The sequence below is a fragment of the Neofelis nebulosa genome, chromosome 13 (assembly GCF_028018385.1).
Source record: "Neofelis nebulosa isolate mNeoNeb1 chromosome 13, mNeoNeb1.pri, whole genome shotgun sequence".
In the NCBI taxonomy this organism is placed as follows: Eukaryota; Metazoa; Chordata; class Mammalia; order Carnivora; family Felidae; genus Neofelis; species Neofelis nebulosa.
The window spans coordinates 43,370,796-43,383,982 of NC_080794.1; the positions used below are offsets into that span (position 1 = coordinate 43,370,796).

Below are 13,187 nucleotides of genomic sequence, written 5' to 3' on the forward strand. Positions count from 1 at the left end.
TGAGTGGGGAGGAGCTCTCCCTAAAAGCTTTTTTGGCTGGAGAGCAAGAGACAGGTCAGGGATCCCCCGCCGCAGCCTTCTTCTGTTCCCAAATTCGGGCATCCTGAGAGGATCTGGAGAGGCTCAGAGCGGGTTCCAGGAGATCCAGTTGAGGCCCGGGATGCCGAGGGAGTGAGTGGCATGAGGACGAGCCGGGGTCCCAGCCACCTGCCTCAGGCAGCGTCGCCGGACCTCCGTGGGCCCCCACCGTCTCCTCCGCAAAACGCAATTTCACGACTCTGGGGGATTAAAGATTTTATTCACTTCTTTTCAAAAGCCTCGGAATTCTTCCTGAACATCAAATAACTGCTGGCAAACACATCCTGATGAGTAACGTGGAGTGAAATAGAAGCAGATGGGCCCGCTCGCTCTGGCCTGTGCTCTGGAGGAGGAAGGGAAAATCACATTTGGAGTGAGGCTGGGCTCCAGGCCACAGGAAGCCCATCAGCAGGGCGATGCAGATTTCCAGGAGGGAGGGGTCAAGGTCCCCTAGAACTTGCCAGGAAATGGGGCCGTGCCGCCTGCCATCTGGCCTTGTCAGGAGGAAAAATGAGGAAGGGTCCCGGCAGCTGTACTCTGGGGTACCGACCATGCTGCAGTGGGAGCAATGACCCCGAGGGGCCCTGGCATCAGGACCGGGGTCGTGAGGCAGGGAGCCAGGGAACCTCCCCCTTTTATTTATTCCCTGGATACGTTCAAATCAGCTAAAGCACAGCATTTCCCGGGCCTCTTTCAACTGGGGGATACCCTGAGACAGATATGGTCAATGAGAGCAGCAGGTATCTGAAAAGGGACGTCTGGAAAGCTTTTTTCCCTTCTTTAGACACCGCCCCCTCCCCCTTGCCACTTCCTTGACCTCGAGGAGCACGGACTTGACCCCACACACCAAAGATGGTGGAACAGGAGGAAGAAGGTCAGACACCTTCTTCTGGAAGAGACACTTTCTCTTTCTGGAAAAAGTGTTGATTGAGAAAAATAAATTAATGTCCACCTAGGCAGATGTTCTTTGGATATTACATGACACCGTTGCAAAAGCAAACCCTACTCCTGGATCGGCGGCCCCCGCGATTTATAGGATTACAGGATCCCCCCCACCTTTGCTGGTCTCCCCTCCCCTCCTGGAGCTCAGCTTCCCTCCCCAAGCCCTCTCCAGCTGCCAAGGCCCCGCTCCAGGCCCAGCTCCAACAGGAGGTGGCCCCTCTGCGGACACCGAGGCCTCAGGCCATCTCATTCCTACCCCACCTGAGACCTCGGGCCGTGACCTGCCACCCCACCTCCAAGACCATTCCACGCTAACGTCCTATCTCTTCAAGCAGAGCCCGGACGTTAGACTCATAGATCCTTGGATGTCAGGTAGCAGCCACGCAGTTTATCTGGGAACGAGGGGTTTCAACATGGCGTATTATGATGGAGAACATTGAGGGCAAACCGGGATGAGTCGGTTCCCCAAAGATGTCAGGGCCACACGACTGGCATGTCTAGGTACCCAGTGAGCCAAAAGCAGAGCCCAGAGTGGTAGCTGGGGTGCCTACTGCTCTAGGGTCTTGCCTCTCCACAACCAAGGCTGAGGTTGGACCGGTGCCTGTCTTTTCTTCTTGCACTGTTCCCTCCTCTCCTGCCTCCCCCAAAGTGCCCTTCATTTGCCCACCCAAATCATCTTTCTCAAAGATGGATCTAAAGACCTGTCTCTCCCATTGAAAACACTTTTGCTGGCTTATCTCCATTTGACATTCAAGACTCTTGCCTGCTGGCTCTAACCTGACCTTCAGACTCATCTACCACTTCTGCCCTCCTGCGGACCCTCCACCTCCCCGTGTTTCACCCTCAGCTCCCTGGAGCTTTCCCCTTTCTCAGAGCATGGTGGGGGGGGGTGCCCCTTCATAATCCTGAGCCTGTGCACATGCTCCGTCCCCGCCCCTTTCCTCTGCACCCCTGACCTTGTCAGCCTAGCTATTGCTGCCCCTCCTGCCTCTCCCTCAAGGCCCAGGCCATTTACCATCTCCTCTGTGGAGACTTCTCTGACCACCCCTTTCGTAGGCCGAGTGCCTGGGCCACCTGGTGTTGTGACACTGGGCCCACTGCCTGTCACTGTTTACTTACCTGGTACCAACACCAGACCTAGCTTCCTGAAGAGCTGTCAATGTCATGTCCCCAATACCTGACTGTATCTGCACATAGTTGGCTTACGGCCTGTTGAATGAATGAATGGATGTATGGATGAATGGATGAATGAATGACTTGGTTTCCTCCAAGCAGGGCATGCACTATCTTGATTAAACAGCCAATAGTGTGCAACTGTCATATTTTGCTGCCCCCCTCCACATTCCCTCATTAGCAGCACCTTGATTTCCTTCTGGAAGGTGCCTCTTCCCTACTGTGTGTGGTCTCGGTGGAGGGGAATTCGAGGCTGCTGCCTCCCATTACAAAAGGCAGCTCCTCGTGTCTCCCGGCCCACTCCAGGGAGTAAGCACGTGTCCCGAGCGCTCTTCTGGGACTTTGCATCTGGAGTGAGCGACGCAGAGCGTCAGCCAGGCTTATTGGTTGCTGACAACAGAATTCAGCTTGGTCAGATCAAAGCAGTAGGGCGAGGCGGGGGGCGTGGGTTTACTCGAAAAAGGGTGAGGTAGTCCACAGATTGGCCGGGAGTGCCAGGAACAGGCACAGGGATAGGCAGAGAGGCCAAGCCACAGCTGACCACAGCCGAAGCGTCCTCACGAAGCTAGTCCGATGAGGACACCGAGGCTGCATCACTGAGCGCAGGGGGCCACGCAGGGGGCACAGGTGGTGCCATTCTTATCAGCAGTGCCCTGCAAGGGGACTTTGCTGCTACATTTGCTGCCCCCAATCTCCCGCTGCCAGCAGAGATGCGCTTGGCCCCTGTTTCATGGCCTGGCTCGTTCCTAGCTCAATCTATGGGAGAGGGGCTTGGCAGCTGACCAACCCGGGCACGCACCCGGGCCCTAGCTGCAAAGGATGCTGGGACCGCACAGATCCGCAGTGGGAGGCTGACTCTGTCGCTTCCCCCCAAGACTTTGAAGGTAGGGAATTTGCCAAGTCTAGGAAGGAGGGGGTCATCACATGATGGGCAACAGAAAAGAATGACAAAAGCCACTGGGCCCAGGGACAGAGAAGAAGGTTGGAGGTCACGCATCTCAGCCGTGGTAGCATGGTACCCAGATGTTCCCCTCTACCAGGTGGTGGCTGTGGTTCCTAATTCGGGCCCTTGGGAGAAGCCTGGGCCACCCCCCCCCTCCCCGAGTCTGCTTCTCTGGGCTCCTGTCACTTCTGTGAGCTCCCGACATCCTGCCAATAAATTCCTTTTTGCTTAAGTTAACCAGTGTTAGTGTCTCCCGGCCGCAGCCAAGCAAGGCTAAGTGAAACCACATGTAAACACGAGTCCGTGCTGCTTGTAAAACACCAAGGCAGTCCCGATAAGGCCACAGGCCTTCTGACATCCCCCTCTCCAGCATGCTCCCCAGAGGGAACCACTGGTATGTGCTGGGTATGCCTGTCCCAGAGTTACTGGCCATGCTTCTGTACAAGAGTATGTGGCCCTCCTAAATACCTCCGGGAGATAAAATTCTATTTCGCAGTGCCTATGATCTCTCCAATTGTAAGATATGCCGTTATTTGACGGGCTACCAAGAAGGAAAAAAAAAATTGCCAATGAAACATGTTAAGATCTATCAGTTGTAAACTGCATCTTGATTGCTGGTGTAAGATGTGAAAAATATGTGTGCATTAGAGTAGGGGAAATACGGTCACAGCAACAACTCACTTACCCCTTCCCACCTAGGCACTCAGGCAAGTACTTTGCTCGTGCTGACTCAGTGAATCGTTTATTCCACGCAATCATTTCTTGAGGCCGAAATAGAATTCGCCATATTTTACAGGTGAGCAAACTGAGGTATAGAAAGGTTAGTTTATTTGCCCAAGGTTACCAGTCTAGTAAGTGGTGGGACCAGAATTCAGAGAGATGCCAAATGTAGAGATTGCTGGCTTAACAGCCAATGTGACGGCATTCTGCCAGTGAGTGCCTGTGCGGATGTGCGTGCGTGTGCGTGCGCCTGTGGGTCTACATGTGCACACGTGCGCATCGTGTGTGCCTATGTGGTTGTGTGTGCGTGTGCACGTGTACAGGCGTGTGTAGTTTTTAGTTAGGGAGTATCACGTTGTGTGTACCTTCTGCACCTTGCTTTGTTCATCCAATACTCTCCTGATGACCTTCCTGTATCGTTACATAGGTGTCTTGCTAACGGCTGAGATACAGACAAGGCCATAAGGCCTTCGCCGTTCTCCTGTTGATGGGCATTAAGGCGGTTTCCATTTCTGGCTCTGTGTAACAAGGCTTTAACAAAGGTCTTTGAACAGGCGTCCACGAGCCCATGTGTGAGTGTTTCTCTTGGGTAGATAATAGTGGGATTTTTGCATCATAAGGTACGTGCATTCTGAAGTTTAATAGATAAGCCACGCCCCCCCCCACCAAAGCCACCCCCCTCATTTGTACTCCCGCGAGCAACCACCTCCAACCAGGGGGTGCCTGCATGTGACTTATACCTTAGACTTTTCCTTCCTCACCCTCAGGGGCAAGGGGCTGTCTCAGACCTCACCCTCCTTGGCATCTGAGGCATTTACACTGCTGACCTCCTCCTCACCCCCAAAATCGCGCCCTCCCTTGGCGTCCAGAAAAATCCACCTCCTTGATTCTGCCGCTGTACATTGCACATCTCTGTCACCCGCTCCTCACTTCAGCTGGCTGGTGCCCGGCCTCACTGCCATGTTGCCTGAAAGTGAGCTGGCCCAGAGGAGGGGTGCTGGATGGTAAAAGGCATTCTGAGGCGGCAACAGAGGGCATCCGTTGTCAAATAGGTCTGGTGGACACTGGAAAAGGTAAGGTTGCTGCAGAACTTCTCAGGGCCTTTATCGGCAGGCCAATGTGCAATGGCAATCTCCACTGAATGCAGGAGAACTACAGACGAGCAGCCCCGACCGGCTCCACGTACCAGACAGCAGGCGCGTGTGCTGAGCCAGCCAGGAACGTGAGCAGTTCAGGGCTCTCCTTCTTCCTGCTTTCCACTGCAGCCCAGGCCCCCTGGGCTTCCACAGGACCCTGTCTTCTGCCCAGGTCTGCCTGCACCACGTCCTACCCTCCACAATCCTCCCTGGGCAATGCAGAGGAAAGAGATTTGGCTAGGAGCAGAAGACTGGCCACCTGAAACCCTTGAACCGATTATTTAACTTTCACTGTTCCTCAATTCCCTCACCTGTAAAAGCGGGGGGGAATACAGTACCCACCTTAGGGGTTCTACTGTGTAGCTTTAGTGCCTTCATATGGAGAGCGAGAGCAGGTGGAAGGTGCTTCCCAGTCTGTCCATCTCCCACCGTCTGTTTGTCCCTGACCACACTGCCCTCTTCCTCGGGATCCTATTTCCTCGTTCATTCCTGGAGGCAGATGAGCCACACCAGAAGGCTGGGTAAGTCCCTACCTTCAAGGGCCCCCAACCTGTGTCTTGCTCAGTGCTGAGTCTCCCAGAGCCCAGCGTGGAAACTACCACGGAGCACTGCCCAGTGAGTGTGGGGTGAGCTGGACTGAACCAGGGGTCCCTAAAAGGAGGAGGAAGCACTGACCTGGCAGATCAACAGGATAGTCACAGCACTAGGACAGACTCCAAGGGGGAGGGAGGGATAGAGATGTGCCAGGCCAAGAGTCTACCTTGCATATGTCGAACGTTCAAGGATATTATTTAGATTGCTAGGAATCTAGGCAAGGATGGAAGCATTCAGGAAAGGTCTCATGCAGAGGAGGGACTCAAGATCAGCCTGGCGAGATGGGTAAGCGTTTGCACGGCTTGGGGAACAAAATTGGATATTGCAAGAGGGATATTCACAGAGCAGTCACAAGTGGAGAGAGCAAAACAGGGGGTAAGTTCTGGGTGGTGACAATTCAGGCATCTGCGTAGATGTCTGAGGATCTCCACTCTGCTCGGGGTGAGACAGACACAGCTTCCCTGCCAGGCATGTGCACAGATAAGATCTCCCCCCCGGTGAACAAAGCCAAGGTCTCCCACCCCGCCCCCCTCCAGGCTTGAAAAGCCCTCGGTGGGCAGCACTGTGGGCTTAACCATCCCCTAGAGAAAGAGGGAGTCTCGACAGAGACAAATGAGACGCGACATCCTCCTCGCTCAGCCGCCCAGGATACCCAGACACCCCTCACGCCCATTATGAGCTCCCCTCCTCTTCTCCCTCATTATCTTCGCCGGGGTGTCCTCAGGCCAAAATAACGCACCCAACCCCTGCCTGTACCTGGGTGTCATTATGATGACTCCCACTTGAAATTATTTGTTTTTCTCTATTGATCTTCGTTCGACACTGGAAAAATGTATTCTTTGTAAGGCATTCCCAAGGGCTTAATTTGTCTATGTTGGAAGCCTTTTTTAATAGGATTCTGCCCCATTGTTTATTCTGAACATTGAGTTCCGAGAGCTGAGATTCAGCTCTTTTAAGAGAAACTCATTACCGGGGTCCCTCTGCATCAGAAAGCCGATACTGGCACTGCAAGGAGGAGACGAATTAGGAGCCTACCCAGGACCCGTCTGATCAGAAGACCCCTCGGGAGGCAGAGTCACCATCTAACGCCCGCCACCCCCTCCTGTTAGGGAGACCTGGGGGGGGGGGGGACAGCCACCAGGTTGGTCAGAGAGCCCACAGGCCCGTAGCCTACACTGGAGCTCACTGGCGACACGGGCAGCCCCCTCTATCCCTGGCCGGTTTTGGCTTCCAGAAGCTCTTCCTATCTTGAGTGGACCCTAGGCTCCTAGAGCACGGTTTCTCAATGTATGACCTCAGGTCCCCTGAGGGGATCAGAATCCCCTGGGGTGCTGATATAAATTCAGGTTCTCAGGTCTCCTCCAGACAGACTTGCCTGCCATGTGGTCCCCACCTCTGGGAGCTCTCTGCTTTAGAGGACCTTCCTTGTGCCCAGGCCTGGCTGGGCTCCCAGCGCCATCAAGGTGAGGAATCCCAATATTGGACCTGGTCCTGTGTGAATCCCGATTCCCATCTCTTCCTCTTTCGCAGAGACTATGTACCACTTCTACCTTGACCCCACAGCCTCCAAGGGTTGACCAGATGTCCTGAAGACCTCCAAGGACTGAAATCCATGGGATCATCCCAGGGCCCCGTGGTTGGACCTCTGCAGCAGGTAGGCAGCCTAGCCAGTGAGTTGCTCCCAGGGACCAGCAAAGTATTTCTTTCATAAGATCATGTGAGATTGAGCCAGCAGAATGGTGCTCACGTGATTTTGGAGGGACTCGAAGTGTTTTGCCTCACCCACGAAACAAACAAACAGACAGACAGGCAGTCTTGGCCTGGGGCCCCTGCCTGCCTTGGGGGCCAACCCTGCCCCCAGACCAACGACATTAGAAGCATTGAGGACGAAGCCCAGGAATCTGTATTTTTGCAAACATCCCAAGGAATTCTGACACTCCCTGAAGTTGGGAAATCTACCGAAGTGCGGTGATAAAAAAGGGAAGGGAAGGGTTTTTAGAGTCACTCAGAACGGGGTTCAAGCTGTGGTTTGCAGTTAGCCAGCTGGGTGACTATAGGCAAATTCCTCACTCTCTCTGGGTCCCACTTAGAGCTCATAAGGATTTTTGTTCCGGGATGGTTTCAAGAGGTCTTCTAGGGGCAAGGCAGCCTGCAAGCCATGCGTATATAAGGCTGGCCCCACGCGTATGGCTTCCCCAGTTCCAAACCCACCATATGGCAACAATCTAGGCAACGAGGCCTGGAATCAATCCATCAGTCAGTCAACAAATATCTACTGAAACCCTACTATGTGCCAAGCACTGTGCTCAGCACTGGTGAGACCAAAGCAGACGTGGTCCGTCGTCTCCATAGGGGAGGACAGATATTGAACAGATGAATGACAATTCATAATCATTATTCAGTGGCAGTGGAGATCGGTCCTACCTGAGGAAGAGCAGTGTGGTGTGGAGAGCAGGGAACATCCCCATGCAGCCGTCCGAGGCAGGCAGGGAGGGCTCCTCTGAGGAGGTGGTCATTCCGCTGGGACCTAGAGGTGGGCTGGCCGGGCGAAGAGGTAGTTTCTGTTCTGCTTTCTGTGTTTCAGGGATGCTTTTTCCTGCCTATTATAGCTCTTTCTGGAGGGTAACTGAAGACGGTTGATTTGGTAGCTGCCCTACACAGAATCCGTTTGAACTCAGTGGGCTCGCAGTGGGCGGGCAGGCAGGCAGGAGGCATCCCGCAGGCCCGAATGTGTGCCAGCCGCCGCCCTAAGTACTTCCCCCGTGCCATCTCATCGGATGCCCACAGATGTGGATGCCCACAGTGGGCCCGCGTGTGGTTTCTATTTATATCCCCTTTGAACAGATGAGGAAGACACCGAGGCTCGAAGAGGTTAACTTGTCACCTAAGTAAGGCCGCAAAGCTAACAAATGCTGGACCCAGGACCCAAGCCCGGGCAATGTGACCTATCAGACCCCTAGGCTAAGGCCTCCACGCCCCTCCTGCGACACTGTCTTTAGAGCCCACTCAGGGGAATCACCTTTTCCATGGAGAGAGGGACCCAGCACACTGGAAAGTGACCTAAGACAGAGTTCACTTGAATGCTTTGACGAGCAATAACCCAAGAGGGTTCGAGGGCGACAGAGCTGAGGTCCTGTCCCCACAGCAACCAGGATGACTTCAGGCCTCCACAGCCCCGATCTGCAGGATGAAGAGCTGAGAGCAGGAAAGTGGTGCTCCCAGTATGTGCCTCGCAGCTCTGGGCTCCCCCAGACGTGCCCTGGGGTCGTCTTGGGTGGGTACAGGGCCATCCACTCCTGCCAGCCACCCCCAGATAAACACTGGGTCCCCCAGAAACAGCTGTTGGAAGGCAGTCTCTGTGGCCATGAGAGCCGCGACAAGCTTTCCTTTCTAGCATCCTCCTTAAGTCCGTCTATATTTGTGAAGCACACATCGTGCTCTGCATGGAGGATCCAGGCAGCTCCCTGCCCTTGAGGAGCACCTAGGCCAGGGGAGGAGGCGTCCAGGGTCACTGCTCTGAGTAACTAGGTGTCATGGGTGGCAGGGTAGGTCTTTCCCAGCTTGGGCAGGAGCTCAGGAAAAGGCAGACGCCAAACCAACATTTGAACCCAGGATTCTTGGCACTCAGGGCCATGTTTTCTTACCCGCCCCCCGCCTCCACCCGCATCAAATAAATTGACTTAGGCATCAATAGAATGGCCATTTACTCGTGTAAAAAGCTCCGGGTAGAGTCTCGGGAGGAGAGTGGGGCTACAGGGACAAAGGCCCAGGGAAGGCAGGAGTCGACTCTTCTGACCAAGGCAGAGGATCAGGGAAGAATCTTCAGCCAAGATGGGTTTGAACAAGACTGTCTTGTTTAAAGGTCTGACTGTCATGGTCAAGGGTCTGCTGCTGAGGAAGGCAGGGTGTTGGGGTCTTCTACTTGTCTAGCATCATACCAGTCCTCCCCCTCATGATCATTAATATTTATTGAGAACCCCGCCGGCCAGGAGGGTCTGAGCTGTGTTGCAGCACAACCACAAGTAGGTCCCAAATCTCAGGGGCTTAACACAACAAAGATTTGTTTCTTCCTCACCCAGGACCCATCGCAGATCCCGGCAGGTCTGCGGGGTGGGTGACCACCACGTAGGGCCTCACCCACCCAGTTGACAGGTCCTCCGCCGTCCAAAGCTGCCCCGTCTGCAGCATGTGACCCACTCAGTCACCATGGCCGCAGGGAAGATTGGAGAATGGAGCACTGGCTTTCACGACCTAGTTCAGAAGTGACACATGTCACTTCTGCTCAGATTCCGTTAGCCTGAACCCGGAACTTGGTCCACTCGGCCTCAAGGTGGAGTGGGACGGGAAGGACTGTCTTCCGTGTGGTTGGAAAAGCAAGACGCAGTAGCTGGGTGCTAGCAATATCTACGAATGCTGATTCTCTGCCAGGCACGGATCAAACTCCTTACCCAGATTATGTCACTGACTCTGTACAGCAACCCTTGTTACTTGTTACATCAGGGGAAACTGGGGCCCAGAAAGAATGAACAGAAAGAACCTACCCAAAGCCACCCAGCTAGGAAGGAAAGACTGATACTTCACACTCAAGGGGCTGGGACTTAATCCTCACTCTTCCTCCTCCTAGACTCTCAGAGGTTGTCGGTGCAACAGGACTTGAGAGACGGGCAACTTATCTTCAGCACGCAGTCCTTCAACTGGTCCAGTGAAGGCATCTGTGTCCTCTTGGCATTAGAGAGATGGGGAGAGAGACACCATTCTTCCCAGTGGCCTGGGACAATCTCCAGCCTAAAGTTACCAGACTAAAATATTTCCCCGTGAGGGAAGGAGGGAAGTGCATGGGATTGCAAGTCTGCCCTGAGTGGCTTCAGATGCGATGAGAGAGAGAGCACGCGGGCTTCCTGGGAACTCTGCAGCTTGTTCAAGGACTCTTCAATCACAGACGCCAAGTGCAGGGAGCAATAAACAAGATCGCGACTATGGCCCAATCCGTGCGCTGGGGGGTCCGAGATTTCCATTTCAGGGCAGAGGATATAATAAGTAACCATTGACTCGCATATCCAGGTTCATTGACTTGAAAGGTCATATATTGATGGACACAAAGCCAAGGTCAATATTTGATTTTGAGGAACCATAAATCTTGATATCCATGGAAAGAGGCCATCAGTGCAGGTGTTGCTGGGTAGGGACAGGGACACATTCACGACGAGGTAATCCTGCCTCCTCTGCGATGGGTTAAGGACGCCCCTGTGCAGAATATCGGGAAGGAGGCCTGGGTGTGGTGATCAGTGTCAAGGTAGCTCTGGGTAGCCGCCTACTTTGAAGAAAGTCCACAAAAAAGAGGAGCCGGGACTGCCAGAGTGGAGCCGCTTCTTGCCCCCGTTCACACAGATGAAAAGAAATACCTGCCCTGCACCTTCTCCCTGCTCCCTGTTCCTCCTCCCCGCCCGTGGTTGGGGTTTACTCCCACTCTTACTGAGACGGGAGGCGGATGGAATTTCCCCATATCTGCTCTCCAACCCCCTACTCCCTTCTCCTTCAGTGCCCTTTTCATCATCTCCCCATGCGGACTTGGGTGCATTCCCAAAGAAAGGCATGCCAGTGGAACCAGAACTGAGGCAAAGATGTCAACATCTGCCCATAGCAGTCCCTGCTCCGGGCCCTGCCCCCACCTCAGCACCCCATTCACAGCAGGGCCACCCAGACTGCTTCCCATCCCCACACAGTCAGGCATCTCAGGCCTTTGTGCGTTTGCTTATGCGGCAGCCACTGCCAGAAATCTCCCTGCCCTCCCTCCCTCTGTCCATACACCTCCGCCCGGGGAGACCTCACGAATCCCCAAACGCCTCCTTTGACACTGTCTCCTTTGTGAAGCCCTCTGCACCTCCCCCATCTGCCCCCGTAGCCACTCCGTCCCTGGTCTAACACCCGCTTCATCCCTTAAGCCGTTTTTTGCCTGAGTGGCCATTGGTTTTCATTTTCCCATGATTGAATTCTTGAAGGACGGGGCTGCTCCTTACTTCACTCTCCGTCCCCACTGCCTGACCGTGGCAAACAGTATGTTTGCGGAACGGATGGCTGAACAGCAGGAAGGACAAATACGCCAGGGAAGGGCCTCGGCATGCAGTCTGGGCGGAAGGAGGGAGGGGAGAGGGCGACCTGCAGGACGAGGCAGGGGAGAGGCAGTGAGCACGGGAGGTGGGGGTGCTGTGAAGCATCATCCTCTCTGGTTCCTCATCCTCACAGGCAGCTGCCCTGACGGTATTAATCAAGGCCCGAGTGCGTGGAAATATCAGTCCACTCCGTTCTATTCAAGTTCCCTGGAACTAAATTATGTTGTCAGGACTGGACAGAGCAGGAATGGAAAAGACCAGGCTGGATGACACGGGGCTGTTAAAAGGAGATGAATGAGCCCAGTGGTTTCCATTCAATTTTTCAAGGTTTCCCAAGGCAAGTCTGACAAATACCACCTTATAATTTCCAGGCACCCTGCACGGTCCCCTCCACAGACTCATTTTTTTATTTCTGCCCGTCAGATTAGAAGGACAAGGGATCCTTCTTGCTGTCTTGCAAATGGGGCAATGGAGGAACTGGGGTGAGGGAAGCACTTTGACCAGGGTCAAGGTCGGGCCAAGGTCAGGGCATAAATCAGTGACACAATCAGCAGGAGGATGTAGAACTCTGAGTTCAAAGAGGAGTGCCCTCTCCATCACCCCGCCTATTCAGCTTCTTCTGCAAAATGGAGCTGGCCAGACCCATCTCTCAGGGCTGCTACAAGGTGTCAGGGTGAAAATGCACCTGAAAACCCTTGAAACGGGAACGACGCTATTCATTCATTCATTCATTCATTCAACCGGCGTTTACAGAGTACGTTCCTATTTAATGTCTACACTCGTAAATATCCAGAAAGAGGCTGAGAACTAGAGACGGACACAGCTGGGTTGAATATCTGTCTTGCCACTTGGTAGCTGTGTGATACTGGGTCAGACGTGAGACTTCTCTGATCTTCTGCACAGGGCGACTGTCAGGACAAATCACTTCAAAATAGGACAGCACCCAGCACAATCCCCTACTGGGGATAAGTTGTAAATAAGAACTGCCGCACCTGAATGTGCCCTCCCCCCAAAAAGCAGGCGACTCTTCCCTCTGCGCGGGAAGAGCATCCCTGCAAAATGGATGCGTGTGCCTGGCTTCCGGCTCCTCAGTGTGCTGCAGTGGAGCGCATCTCGCAGCCCAGTGGTGAGTGAGCCTCAGCTGTAAACAAAGGACTAATTAAATTAGCATAAATGATTTTATGTAAATTAAAGACCCACGTTATGACTGCTTATTGGTAGCAGCATCAAATCTTGCCCCAGCACATGCTTGTTTAAAATTAATGTGCATAAATGCTCCAAATATCATATTATTAATAATGATAATAATGGTGATGAGGATGATGATAAAAAACACATTCTATAACAGTGCCTCCTGGCTGGCTCTAAAATCTCAGCAGGGAGTGTGCTGAGTGCCACATTCCTCAGGGAAGCCGCCAGATTACGCAGCTCCTGCCCTGCCTCCCAGCCCGCACTTACGGTGCCATTTTGGTGTCTCCTGTCGGGTTTAGC

The 13,187-nt window shown here is 53.7% G+C and overlaps 2 long non-coding RNA genes across 2 annotated transcripts; one reads left to right on the plus strand and one right to left on the minus strand.

Annotated features, from left to right (window-relative positions):
• Positions 1–281: 281 nt before the first annotated feature.
• Positions 282–2,317, minus strand: LOC131492381 (uncharacterized). The gene is made up of 2 exons (XR_009252040.1): positions 2,140–2,317; positions 282–421 (listed from the first exon to the last, which is right to left on the minus strand). It is a non-coding gene; the product is annotated as an uncharacterized LOC131492381 (long non-coding RNA).
• A 3,087-nt stretch (positions 2,318–5,404) lies between these two features.
• LOC131492891 (uncharacterized) lies at positions 5,405–10,359 on the plus strand. Its single transcript, XR_009252333.1, has 3 exons — positions 5,405–5,513; positions 7,117–7,240; positions 10,211–10,359. It is a non-coding gene; the product is annotated as an uncharacterized LOC131492891 (long non-coding RNA).
• Positions 10,360–13,187: the final 2,828 nt, after the last annotated feature.